This window comes from Xenopus tropicalis, chromosome 8 (genome assembly GCF_000004195.4).
Source record: "Xenopus tropicalis strain Nigerian chromosome 8, UCB_Xtro_10.0, whole genome shotgun sequence".
Lineage (NCBI taxonomy): Eukaryota > Metazoa > Chordata > Amphibia > Anura > Pipidae > Xenopus > Xenopus tropicalis.
Genome location: NC_030684.2, coordinates 64,648,144 through 64,663,291, shown reverse-complemented (window position 1 = coordinate 64,663,291; position 15,148 = coordinate 64,648,144). Strand labels below are relative to the sequence as shown.

Sequence of the window (15,148 nt, the reverse complement as noted above, 5' to 3'; positions counted from 1 at the left end):
AAAATTTAAATGTTTGGTATTTAGTAAGCACAAAAAAATTGAAAAACGCTAATGTAAAAATTTGGCATCTAAAAGCTTGTGAGTTCATGTAGAAGTCAATGGGAATTATACTAGGCAAAATTCAAGCCCTTTTTTCAATTCAAGATTTTCAAGTTTTGCAAGTTTTTTTTAACTTGTAAACTCACTAATTGGAGGTAATTGAGGTTTTTTCCACGATTTTATTTAATCGTTTTTTATATTTGGATTCTTTTCATAAATTCATTCAGTTCTTTTTAATTGTGAGTTTATTTGAAGTAGAAATAAACTCTAAAAACGGGGCCTTAAACCTAAAAAGTCTACTAATCTCAGGTCCAACTGACGACTTTCCAATCGTAGCCCCATGAGCTCACTCTACTACTTTGCAGGAACCTGCAGGATTCCTAACTAATTAAGCTAATTAGTTGCCTGCCGGATTTATCACCAGCGAAGCTCTGCAGTGGCATTTTTTTTTACATATTAGTCATGCTGTTCATAATAAAGACAGTTACTCATAATATCTTGCATGCAGGTTAACTGTTGAAAGTAGCTCTCATTGTTTAAGAAACAAACTCCTTCACACACATTAAAAGCTATATGATCCCTGTATAACAGAGATGCCCAAAATGTTAATTGTGAGCAGTGTCAGATTCAGTTGATGAATTACTTGGTTGTATCCTAATCTTTAGCTTTTTATTTAAGAGTATGACTGACTTGAGGAATGGGTGTTGTTTATTTCAGTACAGTCAGGACAGGAACTAGGGGAAAGCAGAAGAGGCACCTGACTAGCGTGCAACAATGGTAGGACGGCAGGTAGGTACCTCTTTTTCCTACCCCTAGTCCACACTTCCTTGCCACGGTCCCCGCTGCTTGTCATTTTGCGCAAATAATTCTAGAGGTACAATATGGTTAAACTAGACTCTCTCTCTATAACTATAAAAAAATTATATCTGTACCAGGTTTGTAATGAATTATCTGTAAACCCATTATCCAGAAAGTTCTGAATTATGCAAAGGCCATTTTCCATTGACTCCATTTTTATCAAATAATTAACATTTTTAAAACATTTTAAAAATAATTTCCTTTTTTTTTTATGAAAACTTAGAGATCCAAATTACGGAAAGATCATTAGACATTTTGGGCTCTTCCATCAGTGGAATAACAAGTTGTCACCGGCTCAATTTTCATATTTCTGTGAAACAGACCCCATGGTCTGGGCCCCCACGATTGTGGGCTCTGCTTCCTCTATAGTTACATGCCTGTCTTCCATTCACTGGATTCTGAGGCTTAAAACTATGCAGTCATGGGTCAAACTTGGTAGTTTGGTAAAAAAAATCCAAACACAAGCTGGCACAACTTTCTTTCAGTTCCAGTTCCACAAATGAATGTTTTAGACCAGGGGTCCTCAACATTTCTTATTTGTGAGTCACAGTCAAATGTAAAAATACTTGGAGAGCAACACAAGCATCATAAAATTTGATGTAGGTGCCTAGTAAGGGCTAAGACTGGCTATTATGTAGCCTCTATTTAGCTATTAGGTAGCTTTATTTGGTAGTGGCAGATAAGTGGCAGATGAGATTTAATGTCGATGTAAGGTCATGCACCTGGGATGTAAAAATATGCAGCCAGTTATACCCTTAATGGGACTGCACTAGGCAAATCCATAATAAAGAAGGACCTTGTGCATAATAAACTTAGCTGCAGCAAGCAATGCCAGGCTGCAAAGGCAAACAAGATTTTGAGCTGAAATAAAATGGGCATAGATTTGCGGTATGAGAGGGTCATTCTTCCAATTTGCTGAGTGCTCAAACATGATATTATTTAATTATCAAGGGTCCAAAGAAGGGAAACTATGCTGGTAAAGGGTGAGGAAAGTCTTAGTTATAAAGAAAGACTGGTCAAGTTAGAGTTGTTTATACTGGAGAAAAGGCACTTAAGGAGGGAAATACATGGTTACCAAAAAAAGCTCTCAGTACAAGCTGATCCAGGGTCTGGTCTGACTGACATCTTCGAGTCAGGAAGGAATTTTTTATTCCTCAAATTTGTGAGGGGTTTTTTTGCATTCCTTTGGTTAGGCAGGTTTTATATTGACCTAGTATGTTGAAGTCAGTAGATGTGTGTGTCTTTTTTCAACCAAAGTTGATATCCCATATAGATTGTAAGCTCTACGGGGCAGGGACCTCCATCCTCTTGTGTCTTTGACTCTTAACTTATTGCAACTGTAACTGTATCTTGTATTTATTGTTGTACTTTGTATTTATCTATTATCTTATTAACCCCCTGTTTGTATTAATGTATTCTACTGTACAGCGCTGCGTACATAAGTAGCGCTTTATAAATAAAAATATACATACATACATACATATCTTACTTTGTAACTTTCACTCTAATTAGGGTATGGAATGTTGTACATTTGTAGCTGCAAGCCTGTGAATGTTGCTATCAGTATAGCTCTGGTGCACCATCTGAACACCCAAAAATAAATATAAATCCAGTTTTTACATGCCTGAAGCTACGGACTGAAATGAAGCCATAATATTCAATAGCCATTTCCCAAAATCCCTTAGGCTCACAGTGTTGTGCAAACCCTCCCCCTATCTTGTTCCATTGTGAAGTGATGTATTTTAGAACTTTAGTGCTTTCCATAGTTGGTTGTGCACAGATTACCTGGAAGTCAGAAGGACACTTCACAATAGAACAAGGTGAAGGAGCAGGTACCTGCAGCACAGACACACAAATTCCTTTCAATCTATGGAATCAGATATGTCTGTATCTGTAGTAAGTCAAATCAACTGGACTTGCTGTGTTTTTTTTTCTTGAAGACGTTTCGCCAGTCATCCAACTGGCTTTCACAATTCAGAAATTACTACAGATATACCATGACCTGGATGACCTGAGCATCTTTACAAACGGATATGTCTGTGTTAAAAAAAACCTTATTTTTGGAAATTTGTTTATGCATTTTTTCTGCACAAGCCCAACTATATGAGCTCATGTTCAATTAAATGTCATCATCGTACACATAAAGAACCAGTTTTGTAAGGGCCATGGCCCATGGGTAGATTTGTTTCCCACAGTAAAACTACTCTCCCTGATACGCCTTCCAACTGGCAATTAAGTGAATCGCTGGTGGGAAAGTACAAGCAGGGGAAAACGTTGAGTGACTTTGGAAAACAAAGCAACATCTTCCCACTGGTGATTCAGTTTATTGCCAGTGGGAAGGTGTTTTTTGAAGATTATTCGCCCTTGGTAGCACAGATTTAACAGCAGGAGACTAGTGTCCCAGTGGGCCATGGCCCTAACTTGTGTGCCTACTAAATGACGTGTGCATACAAAACGCTTTGTGTGGGAACTTGTGACAGTTCTGACACCAGCTTAGTTCCACCAGTTTAGAGGGAACACTACAGAACAGTTTTATAATACTGCTATTAGTTATGGTAATAACATGTTTATACAACGATTATAGTTGAGATTTGAACAAGAAGTAAACGCATGAAATCAGTGTAAAATCTGTGCAATGGGACACACTCTGGGGTGATGTTAAAACCGATCCACTGGAAGGAGAAGCACTGCATAAACTACCTGCACGCTGCCGGCATCCTTCCAATCTGCCATCATGGCAGAAACCTATATTTCTTCTAAAATAGCTGGGCACACTCAGTCCTACTGCGGTTACTTAGATGATAAAGATTTGTTATTATTCCTGTCAAATCCTTTCCTATCCCGCATTTCCATTCAGTACATTGATCTTCCTGTGCGCACCCTCTTTCCCCTCCCACACGGCTGTGACTCCTTTGCAGGTGCGGTCACTTTAAGAATTGTGTGCCTCTCCCCTCCAGTCCCAGGCAGCAGCTGGGAAACTTTCAGCTCATTCCCTTTCTCGGTCTAGCGCTCTGCTTTTCCGCATTGTGTGGCGAGCAACCTTGTTACCGAGCTCTCCCGCCGCAGCCATAGCCCAGCCGTGGAGCTTCCTGTGAGCGCAGGTAAGAGCCATACTCAGCAACTGTGCGCACCACAAACCGGATCTGGGAAAGTTCCTTCCAGGCTGGCCGGCCAGTAGGCACTCACCTCTCCCTTGTATTTTCTATGGTGGGAATTACAGGTCCTTGTTCTACTTCAAACGCCCGTACGCCATTGCCCTAAGGGCAAGGCTTATAATAAAATGCACAATAGGAGGCTGAACAGGGCATTCATCCTTCAGGGCTGCAAGCAGCACAACTATGGGGTACCCAGTCTTTAGTGGGCTCTTAAAACAAATATTTGGTACTGTGGGTATAGCATACATGGTTCAGAATCTTACACTTCTATGGCGACCCCAGTGGGGAAAAAAGGATTTGGATGGTGGCCCTACAGCTAGATTCTCTACAGCCCTCTATAGAGAGGTGTAACTTGATCTTCTCAGGCCCCCTTAATGGACAGTGGATATTCCTGGCATATTCCATAAATCTGAAGAGTTCTCACCTATGTCTTTAGGTGGTAGCGATCCTACTGGCATTTCGGAGACCTTTTTTTTCTATGTTACTGTGTTTCATGTGAAGAGGAACTAGATTTAAGATATTCCAGGAATGGGTCATGATCAACCGAAAGACATGGGCTTAGTTGACATCTCTGAGCATGTCTCTTTAAAGTGCTGTATTGGCATTTGTTGCAGTCTTCTGATTGTTGTTGCAAACATTAGTATATCAATGGGGATCCAGCGATTCTGTTTGTAACAGATGCCAGTGTTTAAAGCAACATTACCATTTATCCTGGCACTGTATAGTGACAAGTAAGAGGGGCCTGGATGAGTTTTTGAACAAGCAGAATATCCAGGGCTATTGTGATACTAATATCTACAGTTAGTATTACTGGTTGTATATATAGTTTATGTATGTGAGTGTATAGATTGGTTAGTATAGGTTGTGTGCTGGGTTTACTCGGATGGGTTGAACTTGATGGACAATGGTCTTTTTTCAACCCTATGTAACTATGTAACTACTATCCTTTAATTTGCCATGGAACGCAAATCTCTGAGCTCTGTTTTTCTTAAACCGCATTAAAGAGGTTACATTCAATTTCCTTAATACTTTGCTTAGTTTGGCAATCTCAAAAATGTTTGTAACAATGTCACATAGTGCCCTGGCATTGCAGCAGAAGGGGCTTGGTTTTATAAAATGATTTTAAAATAATAATTTTGGCAATCAAACTTAACATGAGCAGGGAATGATTTGGGCAAGGAAGGTTTTTGAAAAGAGCAGGTTATGATCTGGGCAAGAAAAACTATTGACCTAAGCAGGGATGTTCAACCTGTAGACCTCTGGCAATTTAACCAGTCTGTGGGTTTTAAGTTCAGTTTAGAAACAGATGGAGTACTTGTCATCTCTGACATACAGATACACATTCATTAGCAGTGGGAACATATTGTGGAACTACTGTTTGTTTCCTAGAGCCAATATAAATATCTGTACCCAGCCCTATAGACGTCTGTGCAGTGCCAATATTTGTGTAACACAGTATGCATGGCTGAATGGTAAGGCTTGCTCAGTGTTTACCTCTGGCTTCTGTGATTGAGGAGCATTTTAGCTGCTGTCTTTTTTTTTTTTTTTTTTATACTGACACATTTCTTTTTCAAGTCCCATGTAAAGGGAAATGTAATGTAAAAACAGTTTTTTCTTAATAAAATTGAATTATAAGCAACTTTCCAATATAAATTCATTAAAAAATATTGGTTTTAAAATGAATGGTAGATGTAATTGCTTTTGAAATCAGTACCTGTCTAGCTGTTTATATTCTTTGCAGTTTTGGTTCTGTCTCCTAAATCAATCAAGCAGAGGCCAGCTGATTAATAGACCTGGAAGAAAACTGATGTTCACTATATTGTTTCTGGAATCAGAACCAGACAACAGAAAGGAAACATAAATACTTCTTTCAGCAGATATTAACTTTACAAACAATGTTAAAACCATTGACATTTTTTATAAATGTATATTGGAAAGTTGCTGTATTTAGTGCCCCCCCAGTTTGCAAACTGCGCATGATGTTACATCTGACCATGATGCATTACATTGGGTCAGGTACCCCAGATTTGCACAGCAAGTCTCCAGTGGTAACTGGGGAGGTTTTATTTTTCCTAAAAAATAATACAAAAAAATCTCTTGGGCACCTGAGTGCCTATATATAAATACAGCTCCGTGCTTAGAATTACATTGTCTTTTTAGCATGCAAATATAGTTATTAGGTGGAGATAGATCTCCTTTATATTCTCTGTACTGAAACATTTTGACCTTGTGGTTTATTGTAAGCTAAGGTAAAATCAATATGTCAGTTTTTAAATGCAAGTTTGTTAATACAGTGCACAGCCTTTCCATCTACTCTCACAGCTGGTTCATTATAAAGCATGGCAATTAACTGGTAGTCTGATTGTAGGGGAAGTTAACCTTTTAATTCTGCAGGGTGACAAATAAGATACTATCTGGGCTGGTGACCCCAATAACCCAAACATTGCATTGCACAAAAGGCTGAAACACTCTAATTTTTTTTATGTATCTGAGCACTTTTTAGTAGTCATTTTAACATTAAACCAAGTGACTGATTACTAGCAGTGCTGTAACTCCAAATAAGTGGAGCTTGCAACTGCAGGGAACAGTGGGGAGAAGAAACTTGTTGAGATCCCCTTTATCCTGGTTGCACCCTCCCTCCTACCCACACATCCAAGCCAAACATGCACAGGTATGCCAAAGCGACTTGGAGAAGCCCCAAAATGATTTTGTTAGTGGACCCTGGTAAAGGAAAGTTGTCACCACTGATAGCAAACATCAAGCTTTCCTATTTATACCATTGTCCACTTTGTAAAATTAACCATAAAGTGAAGATTGTAGATGTAATTGAAGCACTGAAAACTTTTTGTACTGCTGGTTTTTTCTTGAAACTGTTTAGCATAAGTCAGCCTTGCCTGCTTCTTTCCAGGTCTGTTCATCAGCTGGCTTCTGCTACATTGTTTCAGTTTATATTGGAATGTTGCTGAGAATCACAATTTCTTTCATTAGGGAACATTTTATTATTGTGTTTATTTCCCATTTAATCTGTGAATGCCCTTGCTTTGTAATGGATTGTGGATTTGCATATCACATTCTGCATTCTTGTTTCTGAAAGGGAAGTTCACCTGAAAATGGTTTGAGCCAGTTATGAGCTACACATAGATCAATTTTGCATTTTTCAAATACTTCCTCATCTCCTACTTCCTCTGTGTGATTCCTAGGTTTGTTTACCCATGTTAATGGGGGGGGGGGGGGGAGCTGTAGGCAGGCCCAGACTCGCAATCTGTGGGTTCTGGCTAATGCGTGAGGGGTTTCTGCAAGATGCTATAGACCAGGATTCCCAAACTTTTATACCCGTGAGCCGCATTTAAATGGAAAAAGTGTTGGGGAGCAACACAAGCATGAAAACGGTTCCTGATGTTGCCAGTAAGAGCTATCATTGGCTACTTAATAGCCCCGATGTGGACTGGCCACCTACAGAAGGCTCTGTTTGCCATTATACTTGGTTTTTAACCAACCAAAACTTGCCTCCCTAGAAATTCAAAAATAAGCACCTGCTTTGAGGCCACAGGGAGCAACATCCAAGGGGTTGGTAAGCAACATGTTGCTCATGAGCCACTGGTTGGGGAACACTGCTATAGACCAACAATATTTAGTGGGTTGTTATTTGGACCCCTGTTTACTAGAAATGCAATGGAATATTTTGGATCCCAGTCCGGGCCTGGCTGGGTGTTTCTTTGGAGTTTGTAGCAACTGATAAGAATTTTGCTTACATTAGTCATAGGTTTTTGGCATAAATATCGATTTGCATTTTTTCCACCATGCAAAATATCACAATGCCTGTCACCACCCTATATTCGTGTTACTGGGGATTGGATTAAGAGTAGCATTTTGCATCTTCTGGTTAAGTACTGGCTGAGACAACTTGTTGTATGGTAAAAACTGTACTAATAGTGATATTTAGTACATTCCACAATATAATAACATGGGTATTACTTAATCCATAGGACGAGACACAAACACCAAATTCAGTTAGATGTTGACTGTGTATACTGCCCCCCACAGCAGCATGAGAACCAAATATACAACATAAAACATTACTGCATTGGTCATAGTAAGGAACGGGTTGGCCCGTAACCCACAGGACGTGGGGGTTTCGCCTTAGGCCAGCCGTGTTAGGGCTCTGGCAGACGGGGAGATTAGTCGCCCGCGACAAATCTCCCTGTTCGCGGGCAACTAATCTCCCCGAGTTGCCATCCCACTAGCGACTTACATTTGACAAGAATAAAGTTGCCTTGCGAGGCATTTTCGGTGATTTGCCGAAATCGCGCTGCCGCAGGTAAACCTTACTTGAGCAGGGCCCTTTTTATTCTTGTCCTAGTCTCCTCTTAATGGAAAGCACCCTAGCATAACAGATAAAATAACTTTAAAGGGGTGGTTCACCTTTAACTTTAGTTTTTTTTTTTTTTTTTTTAGAAAAGCCAGTTCTAATCAACATTTTATTTAGTCTTTATTATTTGTTTGTCATAGTTTTGTAATTTTTTGCCTTCTTTTTCTAAGGGCTTTGGCACATGGGGAGATTAGTCGTGGGTGACTAATCTCCCCGAAATGCCATCCCACCGGCGAAAATGTAAATCGCCGGTGGGATGGCATACATGGCAGCGCGATTTCAGTGAAGTTTCCTCTCAAGGCACCACCGCGTATGCCATCCCACCGGTGATTTACATTTTCACCGGTGGGATGGCATTTCGGGGAGATTAGTCGCGAGCGACTAATCTCCCCGTATGCTAGAGCCCTTACTCTTTGCAGCTATCAAATGGGGATCACTGACCCCCGAGTCAAAAAAAATATTGTTCTGTAAAGCTACAGTTTAATTGTTATGGTTAGTTTATATTAATTAGTTTTATATTCAGGTCATATACTATTAATAAATCAGTCTTTCATTCAAACCACACCCTGGTTGCTAAGGTAATTTGGATTCTAGCAACCAAATAGCTGCTGAAACTCGAAGCTTGAGAGCTGCCAAACAAAAACTGATATAATTACAAAATTACAGATAAAAAATGAAGACCAATTGCAAATTGTCTTAAAATATTACTCTCTACAACTACATTATGCTAAAAGTTAACTCAAAGGTGGACAACCCCTTTAACTACACATAAATAGCAAATGCTGATTTGTTACACTGGGTAACGTCTTCACTGCTCGTCTTCACTGCTCGTCTTCCACGTCACGGGAACACAGAATTTAACTAAACCGGAACTGAACTGTGGGGACTGGACCCAGGCTTTGATCTTGTGGTGGTACATGTTTTCAGACACGCAGCACAGGTCAAAGAACAACCTGTAAACATAAAATCTATGGTGCCACGCAAGTGTTTGATGTACAGAAGATATATGGTCAATATTTGTTATAGTTTATATTTTTCTTTGTCACGATTCATTTTTTTTATGTGCACTTCTGTCCTGAGCAGCTGCTTTCATGTGAAAACACAGGAGCTGGGTGTGAAACTATGTGTGCCATCAGTTTCCTGAGGTCAAATTCTGAGATAAACAGAACAAGCTTTCTCCAAAATGTCTGGCTCATTTCTTTCTCATTCTGCTGTCAACTGCATTAACCCTTCTTTAGGGTAAAGAATCCTTTATCTTGTCCCTTGTTCTTACTTATTAAACCAGTTTGGCAACTTACTGTTTACTTGGCTTGAATGCTCAATGTATACATTGCTTTTGAAAACATTCCCTCTGGACAAAATACAAATATTAATTTTCAAGTTGCAATGTGTTATACAGTAAAAACAGATAATAAATATAGCATATGTGTAATATATACAGTGTTCTCGAAACTTTGTGAACCCTTTAACCTAGTTAAACAAATTAAACAAGAATCATTCTATTAGGTAATGTAATTATTGAAAAAAATGATCCAATAACAAATCTGCCTGTGGCAAAAGTAAGTGAATCTTTAGGATTATCATATAATTTAAAGGTGAAATTAGAGTCTGGTATTTTCAATCAATAGTATGACAGTCAGATGTGAGTGAGAAACCCTGTGTTATTTAAAGAACGGGGAGCCAGCAAAGCCTGATCACACATACAACACATTTGTGGATGTTTGCCATGGCTCGAATAAAGGAGGTGTCTGAGGACATTAGAAAAAGATTTGTTGGTGCCCACCAATCAACAGTCAGATTCCATACAAATGGAAGAAATTCAAGACCATTGTTACCCTGCCCAGAAGTGGTTGACCATTAAAGATAACTCCAATTGCAAGGTGTCCGAAAGGTTACAAAGGAACCCGGGGTAATTTCTTATCAACTAAAGGCCTGTCTCATATTGGCAAATGTTGATGTTCATGAGTCCACCATCAGGAGAATACTGAACAGGAATGGTGTGTATGGCAAGGAGAAAGCCACTGCTTTTCTCTAAATATATTGCTGACTGTCTACAGTATGTTAAAGATCATGTGGACAAACCAGGAAGAAACAGGAAGAATGTTTTGTGAATGGATGAAGTTTTTTTGGCTTAAAGGAGAATGAAAGGTAAAACTCACTGGGGATGCCAAATGTTAGGAGTCCTGGGGTAGCTGCGAGGGAGCGATGCTCTTCCGTCTTCATTCTTCTGAATTCCAGGGCTGGTGCATGTGCAGTAGGATAAAATGTCTTGTTAAAGAAGACAGAAGGAGAGGATCACTCCTTTGCAGCTGCCCTGGGCTGGTGCATTTTTTCTCCTAACCGGAGCACTAGCCCAGGGTCACGCCTCCAGTGATTTTTACCTTTCCTTCTCCTTTAAATGAGGAGCTTTACATTTGGAGATACACACTGCATTCCAGCATAAGAACCTTATCTCATCTGTGAAACATGGGGTTGGGCCTGTTTTGCTGCATCTGCACTTGGACAGCTTGCCATCATTCATGGAACAATGAATTCTGAACTATACCAGAGAATTCTAAAGGAAAAATGTCAAGACATATTTACAATCCAATTAAAATGTTGTGGAAAAACCTAAAGTGAGTGGTTCATAAGAGGCAACTCGCAAACATTCAATAGCTGAAACTGTTCTGTATGGATCATTTTTATTATTGTTTATTATTTAAATGTATTATGTTCTCTGATGTTTATTGTGCTTTCTTTGTATTGAAAGCAATGATCTCTTGATGCAGAGACAAATAGCATCTGTTAGATATCAAATATAACAAAGCCACAATAGAGCAGTAAATGAAGTGGTGACTTATTTTCCAGGAAGAGGATGTGAGGGAAGTTGGGCTACTTAGTTACTGAAAGGTATTGATTCCGTTTTAATTTTGTTTAGTCAGTTTTCTACTGGAGCGTGTAGAGGTAAACATCAGGTAGTGATTTATAAATAACAGGACTAGTTTAATTTTTGTTAGGTGGGGTTCATTTACAAAAAGGGTATGGAACATGCATGGCTATGACACAGCTCTACCCCTTTGCTTTCAGCGGAACAACTTCTGAACCTGTATCTCACACTGTTCCTGTAGTTTCTGTCCAAATGTGTTTAGTTGGTTGCATTAAATTTTGAGTAAGGCAACCTCACTATTGGAACTGCTAGGGCATGCAGCCCCATAAGTTATCTATGTATTTGAATTACTTAACATTTTTGTATTAACATTCTAGTATGTTTATAACCACAGTTTTCAGGATGTTCACCTTAAAGACATACAAGAGTTTCCAGGGGATTGCGATACTGTTTAATGGAGGATGGTTTGGTGAAGCCCTCTGAGCTGCTAAAAATCAAAACTCACTCCGGACCATTGTCCTAAAACTCACTTTTCATTTGCTGTAGACAATGGAATTTTTTTGAGGTTTTGAAAGTTTTGCTTAACAGTTTTCGAGGTGTGTAATTGAAACTGATATCTTGTAGGTATGTGACCCACTTTCCTAGCAAGGAAGATGAATAGGAGAAGAACTGAGTGGTCAGATAAGCAATAAAGGATAATATTTATAAATAGTTATTAAAAAAATCAGCCTCTGAGCAAATCTGCTTTCTAATTATCAGACAAGGCTTGCTCTGGCAACTAGATTGCGTTTTAAATGTACTCTTAGAAACAGAATAGAAAGACAAATACCACAAGAGCCACGAAATATCCAAAACCAAGTAGAGTTGGTACTAAAGATTAAATCAACATATCCTTCAATACGATTCCGTCTCTGTGAGTAGCAGATTGGGTCTGCTTCTTTTATTCTTGCTACTTTTTATATATTGCATCAGTATGTTCTAAACAAGAAAGTTAAGGACACCAGTTCATTGGAGATATTTGGCAAGTTTATCACATCACTAGGGCAAACTTGTTTATGTGCACAGATCCTTATAAACCCTTAATTCTGCTAATAAACTAGTCAGAACAAAATGTTATATGAGTATTTTGAATCTGTTTTGCTTTTAGTGCAGCAGAAGAAAGATAATAGTCTTTGTGGCTAATACCTGACCCTCCTGTCTGATTGTGGAATTCTGCCTGTTTCTGTTACTATCCCTTCTGATAAGCTTTTCAAGGTAGATAAGGAACTGGGAGGGATCCGTAGTGCTGCGCTGACACATCTTTTAAAAGTAGCAAGGATTGTGTACAATTTGAAGTATTAAGCTGGCCATACATGCACCGATACTATCGTACGAAACCTCGTTTCGTACGATATTCGGTGCGTGTATGGCATGTCGGCGAGTCGACCGATATCGCAGGAAGCTGCTGATATCCGACGACTCGCCGATCGGCCAGGTTAGAACATTTTGATGGGGCGCCACAGAAGCCGCTATTCAGCTATCTACATTGTGTCTAATGGCGTGATACTGTTTATTAGGTGTCTCTGTAAGAAAAGCGATTAATGGGCTTATTTATCAATTTTCGAGTTTGTGAATTTGAGAGTTTTTTCTAATTCTCGCACTTAAAATGTTTATTTATTAATATGGTAAACTCATTTGATAAAAAAAAACCCAAACACCTCACATTTTCAAGTTTATAAGCTTGAATATCTCGAATTTAAAATATTGCTTGACCTTGCCTAGGACAACTCCCATTGACTGCTATATTAACTCGCAAGCTTTTAGCTGCCAAATTTTTACATTCCAGTTTTGGTATTTTTGTACTTAATAAATAAAAGGCATTCAAGTCACAAATTTTAGTGCAAAAGACTTCAAATTCAGTTTATTTCAAGTGTATGCATATATGGATATGTCAAGCAAGGCTGTATATTAATTAAAATTTCACATCCGCACTTATTTTAGAAGGCTGTCCACATCAGAATGGGGTGTATAAGGCTCACCATAGCTTCAACCCCAGGGGCCCCCACACACAGCCCCAGGGGCCCCCACTGCCTGCCAGTCAAATGCTGTCTGAAGGTAGCCTTTACACCAGCATTTCAATGGTTACCATGTAGATAAATATTTGATTGAAGTCTAATGCCTGGGTTGTTGCTTTGGTGCCAACCATTGCAAGACAAATAGTTGGGGTGGAGCTAGGGTAAAATTAGTCATAGACTGGCGTATGAAAAACTGTTTGTTCCTGGTTTTACAAGAACAAGATGTCCAAAATTGTAGACTGGGGGGCAATGTAAGGCATTTTTATGATCCTCCTAGTGCTCAATGGCTTCAAAGACTACTTGTATGATATAATAATTTTAATATAATTTGGCCATCTGATATGTATTCTATTTAATGACTAGCCTTAGAGGGCCCTTTGCCCTTTCTGGAGCAAAGAACATTAACTCTATTCTACCCTTTCAAGGCTCTGTTTTTGTTGAATTTATTCCTAGAAGTGGGAAAGACAAGAAGGCGTTAAGCTGGCTGTACATGTTCAGTTGTCTTATGATGAACGTTTGGATATTAATCGTACGTTTTAATGCAATGATCTGAAAACAACATTCAGATTGAAATTGTAGGATTCTGACACCTAAATTTAAACTGTTTTTAAATATATCATAACATTGTCTTTGCATGAACTTTACAATGTTGCCATGAAAGTACTTCCTGATGCTTTTACATTACCAATCTGATCCCCAAAGTTCCTCTATGAGGGGGCTGCCATATTTGTGCAGCAGGAATCTGTTAGCAGTGTCGGACTGGCCTACCAGGATACCAGGAAAACTCCCAGTGTGCCCAGGTGTCAGTGGGTCCCCCTGCTCCTGACCATTTGGCCTGTTTCATGGTTATTCTCTATCTATGAATGGGAACAAAGTGGAGAAATGGATGGAAGAATAGATGCTAGAATGTAAATAAAAGAGACTAGGAGAATAAAGAGGTTGGGTGAGGAAAGGAGGAAAATTAGTTTGGAGAGTGGGTCTAGGGTCTAAGGTTTTCTGTTGGGTCTCTGGGGTCCCAGTCTGACACTGTCCGTTAGCATTAAAAGCTATAACTCTATAGCTGAGAAGGGATAGTCAGGTTGGCAAAACAATCAGGTTTAGGAACTTCAAGTAACAATTACTTACAAAAGCAGCCCTATCAGTGAAAAAATTATCAACATGACCTGTAAGTAACTGTTTATGTACATCAATATTTTGAAACTTATTATTTTCGTGTCCGTATAAATTTAATAACCTAAAAATAAGAAATCTGCTAAATTTTTGCCCATTAATAATTGCCAGACAACAATCGTACAAATGATATATTCTGGAAATACACTGTAGATCAGCCATGGATATCATCAGATACACAATACCTATATGGACATTCGACCATTTTCTAACTTGAAACTTTGTTTTGTACTATTATATTGGTGCGTGTAAGCTTTAGTTTAGCAGTCTGTGATGGGGCAGAGAGACGAATGAGGCCAAAAGTATTGCCCCATACAAGCAGGAGAATTCAGGGAGGTGGGTAATTATTTAGAGCCAGCAGGGGGGCGGGGCTCAGGAAAATTTGCACTGTGTAAATGGTAGAAGAAGAGCCAATAGATCTCCTCAAACAGCCATAGAGCACAGGCATAGAGATATCTGTCTGTGCAGTCTGTCTGTATCCACTTTATTGCTCTATGCTTTTACGCAGCTTGTACAGTAATAATGCAACAACAGAACACACAGGAGAGCACGGATGCCCACACAGAATTAGACCTAAATGTGTTTTTTTGGAAGCGGCCCCTCTGGTTACTGTGATATCTCTGTGAATAAAATGTTT

At 39.1% G+C, this 15,148-nt stretch overlaps 1 protein-coding gene across 1 annotated transcript in view; it reads left to right on the top strand.

Moving 5' to 3' along the window:
- The first annotated feature begins 3,790 nt into the window (after nt 1–3,790).
- Nucleotides 3,791–15,148, top strand: part of sytl4 (synaptotagmin like 4) — a 39,462-nt gene continuing 28,104 nt past the window's right edge. The window contains exon 1 of the mRNA XM_031891102.1: nt 3,791–3,998. The gene's annotated coding sequence lies outside the window, so the exon portion shown is untranslated. The remainder of the gene's footprint in view (nt 3,999–15,148) is intronic.